Source organism: Rhinolophus sinicus, chromosome 7, assembly GCF_057876585.1.
Source record: "Rhinolophus sinicus isolate RSI-liver-muscle chromosome 7, RSI-T2T, whole genome shotgun sequence".
In the NCBI taxonomy this organism is placed as follows: domain Eukaryota; kingdom Metazoa; phylum Chordata; class Mammalia; order Chiroptera; family Rhinolophidae; genus Rhinolophus; species Rhinolophus sinicus.
This window is the reverse complement of record NC_142507.1, coordinates 11,778,466-11,803,963: the sequence shown is the minus strand read 5'-3', so window position 1 is coordinate 11,803,963 and position 25,498 is coordinate 11,778,466. Positions and strand designations below refer to the sequence as shown.

General features: G+C 39.6%; 1 long non-coding RNA gene across 1 annotated transcript; it reads right to left on the bottom strand.

The window, feature by feature from the left end:
* Positions 1 to 407: 407 nt before the first annotated feature.
* On the bottom strand, positions 408 to 25,039 carry LOC141568514 (uncharacterized). The gene is made up of 2 exons (XR_012491668.2): positions 24,490 to 25,039; positions 408 to 816 (listed from the first exon to the last, which is right to left on the bottom strand). It is a non-coding gene; the product is annotated as an uncharacterized LOC141568514 (long non-coding RNA).
* Between the last annotated feature and the right edge of the window lie 459 nt (positions 25,040 to 25,498).

The window sequence follows — 25,498 nt, the reverse complement described above, 5'->3', positions numbered from 1 at the left end:
TCAGTTTGTCCTCCTGACCTTTTCCTAGTCGACTCCTAGTCCACTGACCTTTTCCTGAAGACAGTCATCCTACCCTACTAAGTGCCACGTTGACCTCAGGAAACAGACCCACCAGGATATCAAGTCTATACTGAGGTTGCCAAAAAAATGTAGACAAGTGGGCACTTTGGTTGCTCGCGCTGTAGTTCTCCGTCATCAGAAGTGTCTGGACGCTGATGGTAACCACTTTGAGCACCTCTTGTCCTTGCAGACGTCAAACGTGACTTGTATTCATCTTTTGTTATCGGTATTTATTAAGTACTATAATTTTAATAGTTTTTTTTTCCTTTATTAAAATGTGTATACATTTTTTTTGGCACCCGCTGTGTTAAAACCAACTACCAAAGACAAACAAAGCCAGACACTCATTAAAGTGGTAAGGATAGATTTTAATCAGGTATAAAGTGCTGCAATAGGGGAGAGGGTCCAGCGTGAACTGAACTCCACTTCGATTTGTGCAGAGGCAAATCGAAGTGTTAAAGGGAAAATGAGGGAGTAGGGACGGGGAATGGCCTGGGCGTGAGCAGAGTCGGCCAAATGGAAATTTTTAACAAGTAGGATGGGTGTGGAGGGTGTTGGTTCATGTGAAACTCTCCCGGGTTTGCCAAGTGGTGCTTATCACAGTTTGACTTCTGTCCTCCCACGGAGACCAGGAAACGGGCTCTATCTTCAGGTGTTGATTGGAACAAACAGTACATTCCTTTGGCAGCCTTGAGCTTTCCCCGACAGGAACTTCAGGGGAGAATGGGGTCATCATCCTAGGAAGGCTGCCTTGAGCTGTTAAAAATTATGTCAAGGTTTGTTCAAGTCTTTTAATGCGAGGGTGGGTTGGGGTGGACAAAATAATTTGTGCTGAGAGTCGGTGGTATTTATAGACCAAGGTTGAGGACTGGTCAAGTAGAGGGCTCACAGGACCCAGACTAGAGTTTGGTCAAGGAGAGAATCTTTGTCAGTGCCAACCAGGCAGGACACACACACACAAGTTTTGCCCTCTTTTCTTTGTAAACTTCTATAAACACTTTCAGAGGCCACAGCCAGTAAACAACGAGAGCCCAAATCAGGGAATTTCTCTATATTGCTTTCTTATCGCCTGTTTCAAATGTTATACGTGAAATCTGAATCTGTTAGCACTCATCTGGGCTCCCATTACTCATTTTGCCTCTTTCATGTTTCTTAAGATCCAGCATTATTACAATGATAGGGCTTGAAAACCTCACAGAGAAAGGGCTTTAAGAAAAGTACCTCCGTTTCCCTACGTTAACATCACGTCTGTAGACAGTTGGCTTTGGGCCCTAAGTCATGCTATGCCTCTGGGTGTCCCTGGATGGTAGCCTGTGACCTTCTGGACATGGAGGCCAGACCCTTATTTTCCAAGGCATCACTGTCTCGTGAGGGACACATAACATATGAACAGATAATTTAAATAAAGTGTGGTAACGTGCAATGATGACGGCATTTACAAGCTCAGCTATTATGGGAGCACAAAAGAGCAATTGTGAACCCCTCTGGCATCTGGACTTGGAAGAGGAGGAGTTGTGAAGTGGATGGGAAGTCAAAGAATGTTCCACAGAAGAGAATGCCTCAACTGGTTCCCTAGAGATGAGATGGAGTCCACTGAGCAGCAAAGGCAAATAAGAGGGTGTTAGTGGGAGCAACAGATTTAACCCAGGATGGAAATCTGAATGGGCATAGTGTACACAGGATGAGGGGGAAACAAACAAACAAACAAAAATGCCTGGTATGTATTACTAGAGTATATAAAGTATGATGTAAGGTGGCAGAGGAGTGGTCTTGGGCTGGGCTAGGGGGGATTGCATATGCCATCCTGTGGTTTTCCATGCGTGTTTCTCATCAGACTCACAGATGCTTAAGCCCCACTCTCTGGAATTAAGGTTCAGTTGGCTTGAGGTAGACCCCACTTATCAGTATTTATTAAAAAACTTTTTACTTGATTCTAATGAACAGCCAAGGATGAGAGCCATTGCCGAAGAGGGCGACTAAATACTTCTAGCAGTAGAAGGGAGTGTGACTCTGGCAGAGAGATAGGACAGCTTGCTTTGGCAGCTGTGAGGAAAAGGACAGAAGTGGGAAACACAGCGAACGGGCAAACCCAGAAATGGGGAAACCAGTTAGGAAGCCATTGCAGGAGTTTAAAAATAATAAAGGCTTCTTTAGGTTTGTTAAGACAAAATATGTTAAGGATCTAACTATGTTTGGGTTCTAGAAGCAGGGGAGCAGGTAGAATCAAAACCTATTTAAGGGCTAGAATTGTCAGCTCTTGTGAAATTACTGTACATTGCTGGAGATGCTAAGGTATTGTCAAGATTGCCTCCCAGGTTTATGGCTTGGGCCTGGGAGTGGCTATAGGACAATAAGAGGGACAACAGGGGAAAATCACCTGCCAGAGATGATAACTGCCGTGTATACAGGTTGCGGTGGAGCTGCCTATAGGAAACTTGATCTGAAATGTCTAGTAGGTATCGGAACCAAAGTGCAGGGTTCAAGATATAGATTTGTCATTCATGCGCATATATGGGTTGATGAAAAGTATAAAAATGGATCAGATTGCCTGAGGAGAGCCTATGGATGTCTGTCTAAGGAACACCCAAGTTTAGGGGTCAGGCCAAAGAGACAGCGGGAAGGAGACAACAAAGAACTGTTGAGGAAGATAAGAGATAAAATGAAAGAGAGAGATGTCAACCACCAATAAAATGGACAACCATGATTTTCATGCTGTTTTCATGGTAGTTTTCCCGTTACATTTAAATCTTTCATCTGACACTGGACACACTATGTACTTTCTAGAATATACTTCCTTAAACAATGAGTTGTTCTTCCTTTAACTGGAAGGCCAGGAACATGGTCACCTTGGGTGGAGCCTCCGGGGAAGGGACAGGTAGGGACTGTGACTATCCACATGTGACATCACTATAGGATACATCAGAGACAGGGAAGAGATCCATCACATGAGCTGACCATTGCTTTACCTCCTTTCTTTAGAAAAAGGGGATAATGCCTCCATAAGCCTCTAAGAATATCCCACCTTGCTTTACCTAACATTTATTCAACAAGTGTCCGTCAGACACCCACCATGCCATGTTAGACCAGGGTACTCAGAAGTAGTGGTGCAGATATGGTCCTTGCATTCGTGGAGCTAGGTAGCTGGTATGGGGGTAACACTGACAAGTAAACAGTCATTTACATTAGAGTTTAAGAGAAAAGTACAGGATGGTAGGGATGGCACCCTAGGGACCGCTAATCTACATTGCAGATGAGGAATCTTGGTCTTTGGTTAACCTGCCATCTAAACGGGGGTGGGTGGGGTGGGGGGGTGGGGCCGGTGACTCAGGTGAAATCGGGGGAGGTTGAGAGGAATTATTAGGGATAGTAATGGAGAAAAATGCTGAAGAGTATTTTGAGACAACATGTGTAAAATCCAGAGAGAAGGAAGAGGATGGATTATCAGGTGAAATGAGCAATCGGTTATTGCTGGAACGTAGGGGATCTGCCACATTGTCAGGTGATGGAGATGAGAAGTTAGTAGCCGAGGAACTATAAAGGGTATTATAGGATACATTACATTCAGAAGGCAAGAGGGACACATGGAAGAGTTTTGAGCAGGTGAATAGTAAGATGTGCATTTTAGAAAGACGCTGTTTTGCTTCACTGTGGCAAATGGATCATAAAGGGACAAGACTGGAGACTGGGAGAATGGCGAGGGCACTGTTTCCATAATCACTATTGGAGACAGAGAAGTGCATAGATAGGAGAGGAATTTAGACAGTTGATGCTTAAAGGTGGGTGGGAGGAGTTGCAGATGGTAAGATTTCTGGCCAAGACACCTGGTACTGAAATATGTTTGGAATGAGGGGAAAATGTTGAGCTCAGTTAAGGACATGTCGAATTTAAAGAGACTGGGAACCTGTCCAAAACTTGGAGCATCATCAACCTAAAAATGACCAAACAGAGCACAATAGACGTCAAGGCAGTGGATGGCATGACCCACCAGGAGCGTGTGCAGTAAAAAGAGGACAGAAGCCTCAGGAACACGGCAGCACGTAAGAGACTGAAAAAGTGATTGCAAGAGTAAAGATTTTATGTCCACTGGACAGAGTGGGTGGCCCACACACTGTTTCGAGGGAAGCAAAAGGTCAAAATCAATGCACTTCAAGGTCCCCGGTTCCTGTAAGCACAGCTGGATTTCAGGGGAGAAACAAGCATGGGCTCATTTGCTGAACAACTTTTAGTGGTCTAGTTTAATGAGGCTGTAGAAACTTCCTGTGGGTGGATAGAGTAAAAAGCAGCTATGGGAAAGGGGCGGGGGGAGTGGAATTAAGGATCATAGTTTTCCTTATTTAGGAAGGAAAACGAAGGCGTACCCAATTTAGGGTCTTTTTAGTCAGAATGTAGAGACATCTACCTTAAGAATTCCTTTTCCTTGGAATTAATAGTGACGAAGACACAACTAACATCTTTAGGAAAAGGCTTAAGAATTAGTCCTGTTACAGCATTTTCATCTTCCTCAAATGAATCAAGCATAAGTTTTCGGTGGTTATAAGGAAAATAAGCATTGCCAGCTAGAGTATTGTGAGGTATTTCCTTGAGGGAGAGAAAGGAGCATCAATCATCTCCCTCGGTCTTACAGACAGAGCTGCCCATTGCGGCTTACCTCCACTATAAATGTTTGTTGGTTTTTCAACTTGCATTTGGCTCTCTTACTACTATTCTTTCAGTTTCTTTTTTTTTTAATGCCTATGGTGGTTTCTTGCCTCTTTTGAGTCTTTGATGTTTACAGAACCCATCCCTGCAAAGCCAACATAAGTGGATTTGGATAGGAGCAGGGGCTGGGATTTACTGGCTCTTCTCACTATCATTATAATCATTTAAAATGTGTCTGCAGGCCCCTAAGTGCTACGTGCAAGGTGACAATGGTCATGCGACCCAGTGCCTGAAAAATACAGCAATTTTCTCTCAGGCACTGCCCAGCTAATGACACAGGGAGAGAATGGCTTTGAGGTTGTGTAGTGGACCTGACTCTGGGAAAATGGCTGACCTATGGTTGAAAAATGGAGGCTCTGAAAAGTTTGCTAGTAACCCAGTAGACTTGGCAGTCGCCAGCCTTGTACATCACAGCTGCGTCTGAAGGGCCCTTTTTGAACCACAGGCATTTGATCGAACAACTTGTCCAAGGTTTACCACCTGCATTCTAAGTGAAAAGGAGAACCCTTGTGCTTGTGGAAATTTTTATTACTATATTTTTATGAGTATATTTTTTATGACTATATTTTGCAAAAACTATTTAGGTAAAGATAACAAGCACGTACAGGAAACATTCCTTAGAGCATAATCAGGATCATATGATCGGTGGCTTAAATTGAGCTATTCTGTGTTTCATGGTGGAAAACAAATATGCATATATCTTACAGTCAGTTGTGAACCAAGATGATAGCATCTTTTATATGAGATAGCTTTCTCTGGGTCTGTGATAAAGGTTAGTATTGCTCATTCTATCTAGTTCTCCTCTTCTTGCTGAGCATGGGGAAAGATTTCTCAGCCCCCTGGTCAGGCAGGGTTATAAGACTAATTCTGACCAATGGGCCATCAGCGGAAGTAATATGTAGCCCTCCAGTCTATGGCATTTAGTGCAGGTGAGCCTTCTCCACACCTTTTTATTCCCGCTGCTGCAGTGATCTTGGATGTCATCAATTGAAAAGTAGTGTCTAAAGATGTTTGAGTTTAAAACTATGTAGAGTTCCTGCTAACCTGTATTAGACAGGTAATATGAGTGAAAAATAAATCTTTATCCAGGCACGGAGGTTAGGTGTTTATTTGTTATTGAATCATGATAGGGCTTAGTGTCATACTTAGTGTTTTGACTCGTAACTAAATCAAACTTTCTCCTTGCTAAAGATGATGGCTCCAAAACATTCAGTTCTAGGTCATGTTAATTTTGATTTGTAGACATTCCTGAGCTTAGAGCAAATATAACTAATCACAATCCTTTTTAAGAAACTACCCATTTTTCTTTGAGAAAAGTGTATTGCAGCTAGAAGCATTACCAAAATAGATTAATGTCCATCTAAAATAAATCTTAACTTATTCTAATTTTTGCTTATGATACCAAAGAATTTAACACATATATATATATATATATATATATATATATATATATATATATATATGCACACACACATATATGCACGATGGACATGTTAGTTCATTTAGTATTATATCTCATACATCTTCTGTGATTTGGGGTTTAAATGACTATAGAACCCCAAGACAGAATCAAGTTTTAGGTGGAAAATAAGGGAGCTGGCTTCCCAAGGCTGTGAGTTTCCTCAAGTAGAGTAAAGGGGATATTACATTTCAATAGGTCGAACATCAGGTTTTATGGAACTGATTGTATAATTTTATATGCATTATTGATACATTTTTTAACACCTTACTTTCTAGCTTTGGTTTACTGTGTTTCAAAGACAGAATGACATGCTTTTGAAAACCCTTTTGGTACTGACAGTTATAAAAGTCATTGGAAAATTAAGTTTACATAGGGGACCTTTGCCAAGTATAGCCAGATTTAAGCATAGCCTTCATATTACAAGAAATATTATTGTGCCAAAACAGACATCTGTTGAAGGGGAAAGGCAAAGATGGTGTATTATAGTAATAAGAACATATGGTTTATTGTTCAGAAATGTGTGTTTCAGTACCTCATTGCATTCCTCAGAAGCTGTGTACATTTAGGTAATATAATGAGCCTCTCTGAGTGTCAGTGCAATAATGTTGTTGCTGCTATGGTTACAGTGCTTAGCAGGACTTTCTGCTGGGCTGTGTGCATTATCATTTAATCCTCACTACAGTGAAATGAGGCTTAGGAGACTTAAAAGCCCCACCCCTGCTCTTGCCATCAGTGTGGGGCAGAGGCTCAATCCTAGGGTGTCTTAGTCCAGAGCTATTAATCATTTTGTCAGAGAGCTTATTTATCTATAAATAGTAACAGCCACACTTAGATGAGGCAAGAATTTCAAGATCAGGTTGCCAGCATGGTCTAGTTCTGGGGAGGGCTCTCTTCCTGGCTTGTAGACAACCACCTTTTCACTATGTCCCATGGAGGAGACAGAGTAAGAACTCTGGTCTCTCTTCCTCTTCTTATAAGGACTAAGCCCATCACAGGGGCCCCACCCTCATGACATCATCAAAATCTAATCACCTCCCCAAATCTCCACCTCCAAATACTATCACATTGGAGGGTAAAGTATCAACACATGAACTTGGGGTTCAATCCACAGCAGATAAAGTAAGTGCTCAATAAATGATAAGTATTACCATTGTTGATAGTAGCAGTCTTATTGTGATTCATATTTTTAAGAAATGACTGTAGAAATGCAGATGTCAGCTGTAGACACCTCATTCTTCAGCACTCTAGTGATCGGACATGACCGTTTTAACATATATCAGAAAATCGGAATTCCGTTTCAGTGCTTTGTTTTTCAAAATAATGTACTTGTCTGTGACTCCCCACTGTCATCCAGAGCAGCTACACTACGCTAACAACATTAGATTAGCGTGTGCAGGTCCAGCTTAACTGGACAAGGACCAACTTGTACATGTCATTCATCTAACAAAGTTGATCTAAAACTAGCTGTACTAACTTGGAGAGATTTTCTAAAATACTGAAGGCCAGGATCCCACCCCAGAGCAATTAACAGGCACACCTAGGGGTAAAGCCTAGGCGTGTGTGTTTGTAAAACTCCTGATGATTCCTATATGCATCTAAGGCTGAGGAACGTCACAACCTGAGGTGCTCTTAACAGTGGTGTGGCTTATGAAAGAGATTTGAAGACTCTATTTATTCAAGCAAAAGTTAAGTATACCTTTAATTTTCTTTGTGAAACAGATTTGTAGTTACCCTTCTAAAAAGAATCTTTCATAAAATTACTGTATTTTGTTCATACTACGTATTGAAGGCTTGTCACATATCAGCTATGTGCATTATCTCATCTAATCACCACAGCCCTAAGACATAACTCTATGATTAGACCCATTTTATAGATGAGCAAACTGAGACAAAAGGGAATGTGAGTTATCTCACCTGGGATGATACACCGGTTTCAGGGTGTGTCTATGAACCTTGAGTCTCCACAGGCAAGGGCTTTGCACTGTGCTCCACCAGGATGGTGGTGTAAGCCTTCCAGACTTTATTATTATTTCATAAGTTTAGTGGTCCCAAAGCACAAGAGTAGTGATGCTGGCAATTCAGACGTGCCAAAGAGAAGCCAGAAAGTGCTTCCTTTAGGTGAAAGGGGAGTGCAGTACAATAAGATATTTAGAGATACAGACCACATTTCTATAACTTTTATTACAGTGTGTTGTTATGATTGTTCTATTTTACTATTAGTTATTGTACGTCTCTTACTGTGTCTAATTTGTAAGTTAAACTTTATCATAGTGTGTATATATAGAAAGAAATATAGTATATATAAGCTTTGATACTTACTATCCATGATTCCAGGCACCCACTGGGGGTCTTGGAACGTATTTCCTGCGGATAAGGGGGAACTATTGTGACCTCTGAGGATATGCCGTGCTGCCATACACACAGGTCATGTTTCTAGCACATTGCCCCACGCCATGAGTTGCATACAGTGATGAGCATACAGTCTCAACCATTTGTGTCTGAGAAAATTCTTTGGTGAAAGCGTCTAATTCGTGTTTGTATCCTCAGGGGTAGCCGTGTGTTTGCACATAGTAAACTCTAAAACAAAACAAAACAGTTAAAAGAACCAGTTACATTGGGCACTTTCCTAAGCTTGGCTCTTTCTTGGGGAAATAATCAAAAAAGAGTTTCCCCTCCCTGGAAGAGAAGTTACCTCATCCTCCCACCTTGAAAATCCAGCAGCTAGGCTCCGGGCAATACCCTGACTGCTTATATTGGAAGGATCAATGACAAGAAGAAACACAAGAATATGAATAATAGCATTCATAATACTCTGGGTATTAATTAAAAACAAACAACATTAAACCCAAGAGCCTGAGCTGCAAGGGGGACTGCTGTTTGTTGCTGGGACAAGCCCCAAACGGCACCAAGAGAAGAAGCAGGTTGTGATGTTAAAAAAGCTGCTCCAATGTCCATAAGTAGACGAGTCCAGCCAGGCTTCCTGAAACCTGGACCTCCACTGATTAAAAACATTGTCACCTAGAGGCATTTGTTTCATAACATATGCCAGGAGAGACTTCATTTGATATGTTCACTAATAATAATAGCTACCCATACTTAGTACTTACACGAGGCAAACCTTATGTGAAATGTCATACCTTCACCAGCTCACTTATTTCCTCACAGCCATCAGTGCATTATTACCTTCCTCACGCGATGAGCAAGGAGAGCAAAACTAAACACTCTAAGTAATCATTCAAGCCATGAAGTGGTGGAAGCAGAAATGGAACCCCAGTTGTCTGCTGTAGAAAGCAAGGGATGTGACTTTTATATTCTGCCCCCTCCTCATTATTGCGTGTAAGTACCTCGGCTTGGCTACAAAGAGTCAGTGATCAGATATACAGCAAACGAAGGTGGGGGCCCACTTTTCCTGCCCCCTTCTGGAAGAGCCTCCAACACCACTTTGCCCTTTGATGTGGCTGAGGAGTATGGGATTCAAAGTAAACATTTACGATTATTCTCTGGCCTTTGGAGAGAGAATTTCTGGTTTTCTCCATTGATTTCATTCAGACTTCTTGACAGACTTGGAACGCACATGCAATTCAAAGCAGGGCAGACCTGTACAGGTATTCAAAGGCAGGCCCCGGTTGAAAAGCAAGGTAGATACACCTCCTTAGAGGCCAGCAGACCAAATGCTTTGCCGTGCAGTGAAAGGAAAGGCTATCCCTTGGGGAGCCATAGGCAGGCAGCTTTGAACTCTGATCTGTCTAAAGAACGAGATTATGGTTAACCCTGGCACACCTCCCAACATGGCACCTCATCCCCCGGCATTCCTGGCTGCGTCTATCCCATCACACCTCATTTTTTTTCTTGAAAATTGTGGTAAAATACTTAGGAGTTTTTGTTTCCATGTAGAAGTTAATGCTGCATTAGAAATGACCTTTAATTGGCAAGGGGAGGGAATGACTTCCTGAGTTGACTCCTGCCATCCCACTCTGTTCTGTGGACCTGCCCGGGACGGGCACCGTTGGCAAAGGCAGAAGGAGTTCACAGGTGCCCCCTTGATGTTTGTTTGTTTGTTTTTTTAAGTTGTATTTCAACAGAAAGATCATCTTTGGGGAGGAAATAAATGCCTAATATGTCTTGATTACAGATGCGTGGAAAACACACCAATTTGCCTTCACTACAAGTTGAAGGTCTTCATCTGCCAAATTGATTGGTTCCAAAAGCAGGTTCACTGTTGCCTGCCAGCACTCCTCAGATGAGCTGACAGATGCCAAAGCAACACATTTATGGCATCAGCTCTGTATCTCCGAGATGAAATCTTGCCGAGTGGAATGTGAGGAGATGAAAAACAGGGGAAGCTTGAGTTGGTCTAAACTACACGAGGACACTTGCCATGAAAATCAAACCAGACCCTTGCTGAGGGTTGAAGTCATTCTTCAAATTCCCTTCCTGTTTTCTTTTTCATGCTCTTTGTTTTGTTTGCCTGATCCTTTGACTTCATGGTTCTTGTGGAATCGGAAGTAAAGCAATACCACAGAAGAAAGTGAACTGAGCTTGTGGTGTCTCTGACGGAGCCAAACCCAAGAAACATTGGAAATATCCATTGCCAGACCAAGTTTGTGAGATTTCCAGCCTGATAGCCAGACCAGAATGGTTTGGAGTGATGTGTGGGCCTCCTCAGGATAAACCTTTGCCAGCTTTGTGTTTATTATTTCAGTCATCTGTCAGCGACATTGATTTTTTGGGTTAACCTTTCTCCTGTTCAGAGCCATTAAATACACTTCTAATAATCCAAAAGATATAACTTCACAGGGTGTCAAATAATTCTTTCTCCTCCAGCAGATGTCAAAATTCAGTCATAACCAGTCTGCATTTGAGATTCTGCGTTTGTTAAAGACCCTTAGGCTGGTGTAAGACCCTCCGGGGGGTAAGGATGTGTTAAGGTCAGACTCAGTGCTATGTTCGTAAATGTTTAGCCACCTGACCTCCCCTAACAAAAGGCCCCAATTTTTAGTGTATGACCACCAGGTAGTGTGCCCTCACTACGGCTGATTCCAAGCTACCAATGTATCATCCCTGACCATGCAATACAGAAAAGATGCTTGTAATACTCTTGCCAGGTGCTATGAGCACACACAGTGCACTTGGCTTTGTCTCCATAGCTGATGCATGGAGATGCTGGATCCTTGGCCCTCTTGCCAGGCAAGCTGGGAGAAGATGAGAGGTGGGAGGGCAGCATGATGACTGTATGCAGCCTACATATTAACTGTGAGATCACGTACAAACACTGTGGTTTCAGGGTTAACCCATGTAGCTATGGAAAACGTTTAAAAATCAAGGTACATGTCTCTATTTTTCTCTTTGCATGACTATTAAAAAGCTAAGGAAAGGTTTCCAATTTGAGGGAATGAAAGTTGACCATTTGTAGTTAAACTGGGCCTGACTTCTGATGTGCTCCCTAGTCCTGGGTGTAGGGGGATGGTAACTCTTAGATGGAGAGGTAACCCCTATGGTCACGAGTGTACTATACACCTCATATTCAGACCAGACCAGGTACTGAGGGGCATTTGTCTGTAGTATACAATATAAGCGTATTAAACTCCAACCTAATATTTGCCTCCCATTAACCACAAGCCTGCAACCTTTCTTGTTAGCATCTGAGGCGCCTCAAAGTGGGAGAAAGAATTTAACAACACATCTCTCAGTAATAGTTCTGTGTTACTGGCCTCCTACGCCCAGACACTATTCCAATCTCTTAATATACATTATCTCTAATCCTCTTTCAACCTTATAAGGCAAAGATTATCTACATTTTGTAAATGAAACTGAACCCACAGAAATTAAGTTGCCAAGTTTACATTGATAAACCCGGGCTGGGATTCAGAGCCAGTTCTCTCTGCCGTCAGAGCCTTTCAGTCTCTAAGAAGGTGTTGTCTCTTATGTATACTTATTTGTATAAAGTGCTTCTTTAAGCCAAATTCTGGGCCAGAAATAAAGATGCCAGTCCTTGCAGTGGATCTGACAGCCTTTTACAACATGATCAAGTCCAGAGGAAAGGAATGCAGAGAGTTTCAGAGTCAGTGGAGGCTGTTCCAGTTGACGCTCTGAGCATTCAAACCCTTTCCCTTGGGGGCCCTGAAGGCCGCTCCTGCTGCTGACATTGCCCCTGGCCTGAGGCCTATTGTCACAGTCAATGATATCATAAAGATACTGCACAGTTAATCTAACGACAGGTTCTGGGTTTGAAAAGTAGAGTAATGGAGACCTCAGAGAAAATGAGTAATCATTGATGCGGAAGGATAGTGAGGCCTTGGGTCCTCAGCTCCAGAGGCTGTTGGAGTCCCTTTGAATCTACATGAGTACAAAATACTAACATCCCGTTTGGTGGTGACTCAATGGCATTACACAAAGGCAAGTGAGTATGACTTCTGCCACACCATGCGTTCAATTACCTTTTATTAGAAATCCATCTACCTGGGGTGGGAGGACAGGCTTATTTTTGTGGTTGCATTATTTGAGGGATAACTAAAGAAACTCTTGTTCTACTGAACATATAATTTAGCAAATGTGGTTGGAAAGAGATCTGAGCAAGGAATCCACCTCAGAGCTTAAACTTGGCGCTTTTGCTCATTTGTGTTATTTTGGACAAGTTACATAGCGTTTCTCAGTTTTTAGTTGATCTTTAAAATAGAATTGGTATTACCTATCAAAGTAAAGTAGTGAGACTCAAATTAGTGTTCGTGCAAGTTAATGCTTTAAAAATTATTCACAACTATATAAAAAAAAAAAGGAAAACTGACATTTGTGTTGAATACATGCCAGGTATTAATAGGATATGAGGAAATATGTCATAGTCTCTGACATCAAGGACCTTACAATTTAGTTGCAAAGAAAGGGTGCAAACACTTAAAAGTTATACATCACAAGTGATAAATAGTATTCAAACACTAGAAGTGGCAGGCAGTAGTTTTTGATTAATTTTCAAATGAATGCCTCTGTCAGTTGTCAGATGAACACAAAGAAATTAATGAGTGATATGTAAACTGTTTTTGGAAGAGAAATAATTTGACATGAGAGAGAAGTCAAGGGCAACCTATAATGGATACACAGGTGTTATGGGACTGAATTGTTTCCCGGACATGTTGTGAACCCATAGCCCCCGACCCGTGCCATGTGACCTAGTTGGAGATCAGGCCTTTACAGAGGTGATTAATGTTAAATGAGATAATAAGGGTGGGACCTAATCCAGTAGGACCAGTGTCCTTACAAAAGAGGAAGAGATAGCAGAGATCTCTCAAATGGGAGGACACCGTGTCGAGGCTGTAAATCAGGCATAGAACTCTCACCAGAAACTGAATCCTGCCAGAACCCAAATATCAGACTTTCTAGCCTCCAGAACTGTGAGACAATGTCTGTTGCTTAAGTCACTCAGTCTGTGGTGTTTCGTTATAGAAGCCTAAGCTGAGTAAGACAACAGGAACCACGTAAATAACAAGAGAGGAGGCAGGGAGGTGCTGTATGTACTCTTAAAAAGACTTTTTTAGTAATGTTTTGACCAGTAAATACTTATCCTTGCAGTTTAATGTGTAGAAAACTGTAGAGTAAAAAGGACAGAGAATAAATCAGGGTCAGTTGAAAATGACTTTGAATGCCCACAAGAAGTTAACACTTTATCCTACAGCAAATGTGAATGCATGTTAAGATGTTGAACAGGAGGATATAGTCAATAGTAAAGCAGGACTTTAGCAAAAATGATCCCATGTAAGAGTGAGAAAAAGTGAGTTTTAAAGAGCAGAAAGACAAGGTAGAAGATCATTTTCAACCTGTGACAAAAGTGCGCTTTAGAAGTTATTCCTCATTTATTTGTTTTTTTTTGTGTGTGTTTTTTTTAACTCTTACATACATGGCTTGTTTTTTGAATAATTCTATTAATTCAAGAAATAAATATTAAAACCTGCTAAATGTAGAGCTCTGTTCTAGGTGAACAAAAAACAAACAAACAAAAAAACAAGAAAAACACAGCAATACAAAACAAAGATTTCTTGCTCCTATGAGCTCACATTCTAACAAAGAGAGACAGCCAATAAACATAATAAAATGGAAGTTATACATTAAAGGTTTACAGCACAGAGTATGTATAGTAGATACTATATAATTTTATTATTATATAGATCTCTAATATATATATATATATATATATATATATATATATATATATATATATATATATATATGAGAGAGCTTTTCCATAAATTTTATTTAAAAAAAAAGAAAAATTAGAACAAGGTAAGGAAGATTAGGTAGTGTCAGGAGAGAGCAGAAGGCAATTTTAAATATGGTTGTCAGGGTCGGTCTTACTGAAAAGGTGACATCTCTGCATCTCATAAGTCAATACCCGCATCTCATATTATAAGTCAACAGTCTCTCCAAAGAAAGAGTGTTTAAAATAATACCCAAAAAGAAAATTTTCAGTAGTCAAGCATGCAATGATAAAGGCCTAGGCCAGTGTTTTAGTGGCAGTGAGAGGAGATCAATATAAGGGAAATTGTTAAAAATAATTGCCAGCTAAATAACTAACTCATCCTTCGTGTTTGCTCTCCATGTTTAGAAAGGTGGCTAAGGTTTCAGACTTTGGTTTCAGACTTTGATGAATGGGAAAATAAAGGCTTCATTAATAAAAGGGCTTTCAGTGAAGTATGGTAATGTACTTGTGAAATCTATGACCTGTGCTGAAACCAACCAAAAAGAATAATAACAACAACAACCCCCCACCACAAAAAAAAAAAAAAAAGAAAGAAAAAGAGAAAGAAGGAAAATTCTATTTGCAGTGAAGATGAAAAACAGCTACTTCCCTAAACCACAGTCTATGAAGAATATCTGCCAAACATTCTGAAACTCATATGAATTGAGGACGGTTGCTGAAAGCCAAAATAAATGAATATGTTCACATCTTGAATGAGGTATAGAATTCTCTAAAAGTAAGTGAGAGTCCTAAGGGAGTGTGGGTGGGCTAAAGTAATAAACATCCCTGTGGGATGTAGGTTTCTTTGAAATCTGGGCTCCTAAATAGGAGAACTCATCTGGATGTGAAGTAAAATTAAGAAGAAACAGAAAATACTAGCCTCTGATCAAAGTCAATGGAGCAGAAGTTAAGGAAATTCAATAACCGAGCAGAAGCTAAATAAGATGCTTAATTTTGAGTTTGCTCACCAGCATGGATGCTCTGTTCACCTCAGGGAAAGTGTGTTCCCAAGACATAGGGAAAAAGAAAATGATGATAATCTGTTTGAGATAACACATCTCATTTAAAATTGCTGACAACCCCACATTACTTCTCTTGCTCCTCTATAATTTATTCTTGAACGAATAATAGAAATAGAGCTATACTCATTTGAAAATGAGCAATAACACTTCCCCTTGTGGCCCATGTGGTGTAACAGGACAAGATTTACCATCCCCCCTAAAATCAATCAATCACTGGATAAAAACGTATGATGTAACGGGGTTTGAGCTGTTCGACATCAGACAATGAGATATAATGATTCCTTACAGTCAGGAAACCCAACCACTATCCCAGTTTGCTACCTGGAGAACATGTCCTGATTCAAGACAGTGGTACAGAGAAGGAGAACCCAGGCAGAGTTTGCTCATTTCTCTGAACTGAGGAGACAGAGCTGGGAGTCTTGGAAGGTTAAGGAAGATTGAGTTCACGGGGAAGAGGACAGAGACAGAGACTTGGAAAGAGAAAACTCCAGAAATTTCTAGAGCATTTCACTGAAGTCAAAAACTGAGGACTGATTAGCGCATGCGTGTAAAGAAAGTACCTAAGACTAAGACTAGAACTCAAGGAGGATTAGGGGAAACAGTACTTGGAACTTTCATGTGACTTAGAACTTTTCCTGTTGCCACCAGTCAAAGTGCCAAACCTCATAGTTCACGGCACTAAGTAGAGCCCTCAAATGGATTTTGCCTCTATTGTGGGGCAAAAGGAACACAAAACTGACTGCTGCTATGGTCCTATTTACTCACGCTTAAAAGCAAGACTTGAAAAGATCAGATTATTTCCCAGTAACTTAACTATGTCCCAGAACAAAGTTTAGGTGTATTTATAGGGGTACAAAGATATTCGGTACTCAGTAAGGTAAAATTCGTAATCTATAATATCATCCAATGAAAAATTATCAGAGTTGCAGAGAAGCAGGAAAAGACCCACAATGAAGAGTAAAATCAATCAATGGAAACTGATGGAGAAAATGACATAATTATAGAATAAGTAGACAAGGAAATTAAAAGTTATTATAACTTTATTTCCTATATCCTAGGAGATAGAAGGAAGATTGAAAATGTTAAATAGAGACTTGGAAGATATAATGGATGATGAATATCAAGCTTTTATATGAGCAAATGACAAAGAATGATGAAAACTACACTGGATAGTTTTAACAGCAATTTGAACATGGCAGAGAGATTCGTAAACTTGAAGACATAGCAACAGAAACAATTCAGAAAAAAAAACCAGTAAATAAATATTAACAAAGAAAAGGAGGAAGACGTGAAAGAGGAGGAGGAGAAGGAGGAAGAGAGAAAGAATCAATCAGTGAGCCATGGAACAACTCAACCTTGAGTTTAATATATGTATAATTGAAGTCTCTGAAGGAGAATAAAGAGGAAAAGTGGACAAAAATATTTTGATAATAATGGCTGGAAATGTTCAAAGTTTGGTGAAAACTATAAACCCACAGATCCAAGAAATTCAGTGAACCCCAAGCTCAAGAAACATGAAGGAAACTACATGAAGGCACATTCTAATCAAAATCCTGAAAGCCAAAAAAACAAACAAACAAACAAACAAACAAAACCAAAATGCTGAAAGCCAATGACAAAGGGAGAAATCTGAAAAGAAGCCACAGGGACAAGAAGACACGTTGCATAGAGGAATGAAGACAAGGAAGACCACAGACTACTAGTCAAAAATAATGCAAGCCAGGAGATTGTGGAAGAACATGATTTACTGAGGAAAACAACAAACAAAACCTGTCAGCCTATACTTCGATAACCAACAAAAGTATCTTTAAAAAATAAAAACAAAACAAAGGCATTTTCAGACCCACAAATGCTGGGGGGGAAAACTCGGTGCCAGCAAATCTGTACTAAAACAAATATTAATAGAAGTCCTTTAGGCAGAAGGAAAATGATTCCCGATAGAAATCTGGGTTTACACAAATGGAAAGTGCACACGAAAGAGTAAATACTTGGGTAAATATACTTTTTTTTCTTATTTATATCTCTTTGAAAGACAATCAGTTGTTAAAGCCCAAATAAAAACAACCTTCAAAAGAGACTTTTAAATGTGCATATGTTAAGGTTTACTACAGTTCTATGGGTCTAGAAAAATCATAATGGCTTATATCCACCATTACAGTATCACACAGAATAATTTCTTCACACAGAAAAATCTTCTGAGCTTCACCCATTCTCCCCTCCATCTTCTTCCCAAACTCCTAGCAGCCAATGATCATTTTATTGTCCCCATAGTTTGTTAATTTTTTTAACCGTGTTTTAGTCTGAATTGTTTCTATAGAATATCTTATTGCTTTTACATTCTTTTGCCTTCTCCATGAAAACAGTTAACTTATTGGTTATAGATATGAATATTGTCCAGTTTCGTTTTTATTGTCAAACCCCTGAGTAATTTGTGAAAAGACTGGGAGTCCTTTCAAAGAGTCTTTGTACACACTTTTGTATTCGCAGTGTCCAGAATATATTCAGTTGTCCAGAATATATTATGTTTATCGAAGTGTTATTAATATTTTCTAAGGAAATAAGAGCTTTTTATGGAGCTCATCTTCATAAGTAGCCCCAGAAACAATTGTTTTCTCAAATGAGCCTAATCCGGCCACCGTATACTTAAGATTTCAGCTGGAATCCATGTGGACCCCCTTCTGTTATAATTCATTGAACCCAATGTCTGAAGCCTCAAACTTGCCCGATCTTGAGTTCCCTTTATTACCAGCGCCTTATTGTTTCTAGAACTATATAAGTTCCCCCACTAGGAGTGCTCTCACATAATTTAGCTCTCCCCTCCCAGAACTGTAAGTGCTGAAAACTGGAAATGATCTTGTCTGAGGTATGTGTGCTCATGAGAAATCAACCGGGCTGGGAATATCCATTCAGGCCATAACTTGAAACCCACAGTGTGAGAAGAAAAACAAGGCTCCGTGGTAGAATGAAGGCTACATGTGCTGATAGCCATTGTTTCCCCAAATTTCTGATTCTTATCCAAGCAAACCCCCTGTCTTCTAATATATCATGTTGTCATAAGAAATGTGCAACATTGCATTATGGTTCATCTCTAAGTGTCTCTAGGGTATTCTTTGTTTCTCTGTCAATTTCTTGGCTTTTTCCTAAAAGTCAGATGGATATAAATACTCAAAGCGGAGCTCCTTGGGAAATCTCTCCATGACCAGACTTGTGGGAAAGTTAAGGACCAGGTGGTATCAAAGAAATTGGGATGATTCTCTTCAGATGCCCTTTAAACAAGGCCAGCCACCTGGAATACAAGAGGAATGAGACTTGTGTCATAGCCCTCGTACAGCCTGTAACTTTATTTCTAGAATCATAGGAGGGATGTGTGTGTGTGTGTGTGTGTGTTTCTGGCGCCTCGTTAAGCAAACTTACTTCAGCACAGCACCTCTCCTCTGAGGTGCTACCTTCTGTCATCCAGTGACACTTTACATATATACAGTTTTGTTTGTAACCATATAGCTTATCCCTGAAAGGTCCCACATTGTGTTTCTGAAAGTTAAGTTATATAGGGATTTAGAAGAATTTTTTTCATATGAGCTCCATTTGCTAAAATGCAAGATTAGAGACATATTTTTAGGCAGATAAATTTAAATACTGCTTGGCTTTGCACCCTCACATCCACCCCTTCCCTGGCAGCATTTCTTTTATAACGAACTTTCTTTCATTCTAGCTAGGAAAATGGCAATGTTGTTTTCTTACAAGCACTTAATTATGGAAGACTTATTTACAGATGCACACGGATCAGAATATGCCTTCTAATCATGCAAAGATGTTCATCTCATCTTTCTTAGTGTCTTGAAATGGTGACATATATGCTGCCTGTTCAAGTGCAAGCCTCATGTGACTCCCAAGTTAAGAAAAAACAAAACAAGACAAATTCTAAAGCTAGCCTGATCTTTTACAGGTCTAGCTAAACAGGTCAAAAGAAAAGATCTATGGGTAATCCAAGAAACCTGGGATTTGGAAATTCTCAGATAACTAGGACTCTGAACCTTGCACCAATTCTTGTGGCTTAGCAGCCAACTCTGAGTCCACCAGGAAAATGTCTATGTAGCTGACCTTTCTCTCTTACCCCCTACAGCCAATTAGTCATAAAATTCTAATTAGCTCTTTAATACAGCTTTTCCTTTTCCATCCAACTGCCACCACCTTACATAGTCCATGCCTTCCAGTCCCTCTTCTGGGCCATTTCCGCAGCCAACCTCTTATCATTGCTGAATGTGCATCCCTTTCCGCAGACTTGCCAGTAACTTCCCTCAAACAAACAAACAAAAAAGAACTAACTGTGTTCCTTCTCAGACTAACACATACTCTTAGAGCCTGTTGTCAGTGCTTATTGAGCATCTTAGTTTGACGGGCTTGTGTATCTCCAGAGACAAAGCAGATGTGCCCACAGAATCTGTGTCTCAGAGCCTGGGACACCTTCCTGGGATGTCAGTGCAGCCAAAATTCAGAACCAATGTAATGCCTGCGTCTCATGCACCAGGCATAATAAACTTCACTCCATAAATTAGAATTTCGCGTTATCAACTTAAAAACTGTAACATAAAATTGAAAGATGAAACAGCTGATTCCAGATAAATTTGACTTTTTCATTGAGAGCTATAGGCTACACGCTCAGACTCCCTCAAACACTGACGTTTGCCTCCTCCACTATTAGGAGTACTTTGGAAGACTGTAAAAACTCAAACTCCTCCACTGGGACCTCAACGTTTCTGAAAATAAGACTCTAAATTACATCTCCATTGTCAGCTAACAGCTTTATACTGTTTCACAGATGTTCTGGACTCTCTCAGAATGTTAAGCCTCTGTAAATGTTGGGAAATCTGCTTTAAATGTTCTTCTTCTTATCTTTTCCTATCTAACTCACATTCATTCCTCAACTTTCATTTTATATATTATTTCTATGGGACTTATTCTGATTCTCTCCATCAAACTAGTCACTTGCTTTTTATTTCACAGAAAAAAACAAAAACAAAAACGAACTTGATCACATTGTTTCTGTAAATTAATGTCAGGAAAAACTGTGACAGACCTGAAATGGGGTTTGGGGAGATCACTTATATGTATCCTTTATAGAGCATACTTCTAGGTTATCTGTGCTTTTACTGTTTTGAGCTATTTAAGACGCATAATAATGAAGATTATTCTTTTCATGAAATAGAAATTCAGTCTTTGTGGAATGCAATTGACTGTTACCCTGTGACTAGACCAGTTTTACATAGATTTATAAATTTGTTTTAGCATTCTGTATTGCTTATATTTGTATAGTTTTGTTTTTCAGTTTTTTTTTTAATTCTGCTCTGAACTTGTAACATCTTACCAACCCCCTCATTAATTAATGAATTTAATAAAATATTCTATATGTGCTCATTTTATATTTTTGGAGAGCCATGCTTTTATCTCTTAAAAACCATTATTCCTTAACATGCATATAACTTAGTATTATAATTAACATCTCTTCCACTGAATTCTAATTTCCTGAGAAGAGTGGTAACAAGATAAGTACTAAATAAATGTTAAATACAAAGAATAAATGTGCTTTTTTTATGCTTTGTGATATGCTTCGGAAATAAGGAAGCATATGTTACACTTTTAAAAGTACAGACCTCTTTTGAGAATCTGTTGACAGTGTGGAACTTGTTCTACCAGAAAAGTACGCATACTTGTAGACAAACACAATATAAGGCATGTAATTTTACTGATTGAATGGTATTTCCAGGTCCATTCAGACGCCACCTCATTCTCCGGTTAAAAGCTGCTTTAAACTCCGTGAGTTTTGTTAGTTTTGTAAAGTGAGCCACATTTTGAACCCCTCGTCCTCAGTTTTATCTCTTCAGCTAAGAGAAACATTTTAACAAGAACAAAACAGCTCCTGTCTCACTTGAAAATCACTGTGTTATGACAGTAATGACAACAAACATTGTTCTTTAGTTTATAACAGAAAAATTTTAAATATTCCTACTCTCAGTCAGTTCCTCTAACGTTACTTAAGACCAACTGACTAAATATGGTTTAAGGACACGAGTCAACATAATACAAGGCAGAATACAAATGTCATAAAAAGATACAAAGAACTTAGAGCTTTTGGATGGGAATCAAATGTCCCAGTTACCTAGAAGGGACTGGGGACATCTGCCTTTGAAGATGTCTCATTTTTGTAACTAACATATAGTAGGGCTTGTATGTACACTGTTGTGGGAAATTATATCATCAGTTAAAAAAGAAAATAAGAACCGAGTCTCCCAGCTAACTTAGAATTCAGGATCTGTTCAGTATTATTACCTCAACATGAGATTCTTATTTATAAAAACAAATATGTAATTTCCTAGGAATATTCTCAACGGATACAACTAAAGAGTAACCACAGGCTTAGATAATCATTCTCCTTCTCTTCAAAGAGAATGCTAGGTCTTTGGGAATAGTGGAATACACAAGATTCATTTCTTTTTGCTGAAAAGGAATTCTATACTGTTAACTTTATACATTATTTACATGGTGCTACCTTTTATTTCCTTTGATTAAAATACAATGAATAAATATGTATTGAATTTCATCCTGAGCATGGCACTGTGGCATCATTTTCTGTTCTTGAATTAACCTTGATTGTATCTGTGGAGCTGACTAGAAACAGTTCAAGGGTGGAATGAATGGAAAATCATGCCCAGGAGACAAACACCATTTTAATGCATTTTAGAAGTAATATTGTCCATTGAAAGATGGTTTCAGTATTCACTGCTATGACCCAATTACAGCTCTCTTTAGCAAAATCTGTAGCATTAGAGCTTATTAAATCATATATGTTAGCAAAACCCATTTTCCGATTTTGATGCATTTTTCTTAATTGAGTTTGAATCTATCAAATCACTTACTGGTTCAGACTTAAATTGCTATGGTCACTTCAATGACTAAATTCAATGAGATAATACAGAATTAGACACTTTTCATTCTTCAATGCCTTCTAATACCTAATGAGCCAGAAAAAGGGTCCTTCCTTCCTAGATTGCTTGGTAAGCTTGTATAACTGAAATATATAAAAGTTAGTAGTACTCCTATTGATATACATACCTAATCAGCCTAACAGAAATTTCATTTCTATTTTCCCCTCTCTCCCAAACGGTCATGAGCTCAAGCAAAATCAGCCAGAGATTTTTCTCAGCCTTGGAGGAGAATGAGAAAATGTTGCATTCTTTTTTTTTTTTTTTTTTAGATGCCTAGTCTATCAGAGATATTCAGAGAGGCAATCAGCTGATTCTGCAAGCATGGTTCAGAGGTCCGTTTTTAATGAAAGTCTTCATGAAACAGATATTCTCATGGTCATTCATTCTTTGTTCTTCTTCTGCCTGCACCCAATATTCCCTTTACTGTTCCTCACCCAGTTTTTTGGAAGTTGTGGTTAGCCTCTCCCCTCAACACTTAAATACTTCTTGCAATAATCACAGTGATATGTTCTTATTAGTTGAGCAACCATCCAACTAATTGCATCAACTATTTGTGGTATTCTAATAGTTGAGCATTTTATCATTATTTTTGCTCCTTTGATCGTCAAGTATTCTTTTATTTCTACCTGCTAGCTTTGTATAATTTTGTTATGTGGGAGTAATTTATTATTACCTCTTATCTATGTCCCCTTTTATTCTTATTCTCTTAGCAATTTCCTCTAGTCTCATGTTTTCAACCGGTCCCTTATATTTAAGTGATTCTCAAAACTGCAGTGTTACAGACTGAATCATGTCCCCCACCCCAAATTCATATGTTAAAGTCCCAACTCCCAGAACCTGAGACTATAACCATATTTAGAGATAAGGTCTTTAAAAAGGTGATTCAGCTAAAATGAGGCTGTTAAGGTAAAGCTATAATCCAATAGGACTGGTCTTGCATGCGCCAGGGTACATGCAGAAAAAAGGCCATGTGAGGACACAGGGTGAAGGCAGCCATCTGCAGCCAAGGACAGAGGCCTCAGAAGAAACCAAACCTGCAACTGTGCCCTAAATGTGTCCCCTCAAGTTCATGTATGAAAGTGCTAATCTCCAAGAGGATGATCCTAGGAGGGGGCTTTGGGAGGTAATTAGGACATGAATGCAGAGTCCTCATGAATAGGATTGATGCCCTTGTGGAAGAGACTACAGAGAGTTTGCTGCGTCTTCCACCATGCGGGGACAGAGCTATAAGTCAGCAGCCTACAACCAGAAGAGGGCTCTCACCAGAACCCACCCCTGCTGGCGCCCTGATCTTGGACTTCCAGCCTCCAGAACTGTGAGAAATACATTTCTGTTGTCTATAAGCCACCAGTATGTGGTATTTTGTGATAGCAACTGAACGGACTAAGAAACCTGCTGAGACTTTGATCTTGCACGTCTAGTCTCCAGAACTGTGAGAAAATTAATTTCTACTGTTTCAGCCACCCAGTATTTTGTTACGGCCACTCTACAAAACTAACATGTACAGCTTTCTATTTCTAGAAATCTTCTGCATAGCTTCAATATCTCTGGGTGTCATTCCAGATGATTTCTATATTTTCGATGCTGTCCTTATCATTATCTGATTTTAAATTGGGCTTGAATTTTCTGAGGAACTATTCTGACACCAACTGCGATACAGACATACCTTGAAGACACTGTGGGTTCGGTTCCAGACCACTGCCATAAAGCAAATATCACAAGAAAACGAGTCACATAATTTGGTTTCCCAGTCTATATAAAAGTTCTGTTTATACTGTAGTGTATTAAGTGTACAATAGCACTAGATCTAAAAAAAAACACAAAAAACAAAAACAAAAAAAAAAAAAATGTACATACCTTGATTAAAAAGTGCTTTATTGCTAAAAAATGCTAACCATCATCTGAGCCTGTTGGAAAAATGGCACCAATAGACTTTCTCCATGCAAGGTTGCCACAAACTTTCAATTCATAAAAAAAGGCAGTATCTGTGAAGCACAATAAAATGAGGTATGCCTGTACAATTCTTACACTACGCACCTGGAGTTAGTGTCAGACTCCACAGGTTAAAGGCCATGGTCTTCAGCAACACTACTTTTTCTTCAAACACCAGTCACACTTGAGGGCTCCACGGGCCACCCACGCTTCTGTCAATTACAGTTTTTATTATAAATGATACAAGTCAGGACCAGCCAAATGGAGAGACTCGTAGGGCATAGTCTAGGAGGGTTCGTGATGCAGAGCTTCTGGGCCCTCTTCCCGTGGAATCAGCACTCCTCACTCTCTTGCGATACATTCACCAGCCAGGAAACGCCACTAAGCTTTAGCATCCAGACTTTTTATTGGGGTTTCATTATGTAGGTGTGATTGATTGAATCATTGGCCTTGTGATTGAACTCTGTCTCCTGTCCCAACTCTCCTATCGCATGGTTGGTCTTTTTGGTGATCAGCCCAAATCCTGAGGCATCTCATCTCTCAGCATGAATTCAGATGTGATCCCAGTGGCTGATGAATAACAAAGATACTCCCCTTACTTGGAAAATTCCAAGGATTTAGAGTCTCCCTTTTAGGATCCAGGGATAGATGCCAGTCAAATTCTTTATTGAAAGCAGCAACCTTTGACTGTGTCCCTATTTTGTGTAACAATGCTCGATTAGTTTCCATATCCAATAGTTCCTTAGATACTCCAGTAATTCTTAGGCAATGTTTATTTCCAAGCTAGTTCAGTCTCTATTTCGGCTTACTTAGACTACTGCAATAGCTTCCAAAATGATTATTTTTCTTTAGTTTTACCACTGCCCCTATTCTAAACACCATAGTCAAAATCACGTTCAAGGCAAATTTTCAATTATTTTACTACACTTCCAAACTCTCCTAGCCTTTTAAAAATAAATCCTATTTTTCAATTAAAGCTGTGTTCTATCTGATCCTACCACACTCTTCTGGCCCTAATTTGAAAATGAACTGTTATCTAATTTCTACAGATACACCATACTTTCCTACAGGCAACATAGTACAGTTTGACCCTTGAACAATTTGAACTGTGCAG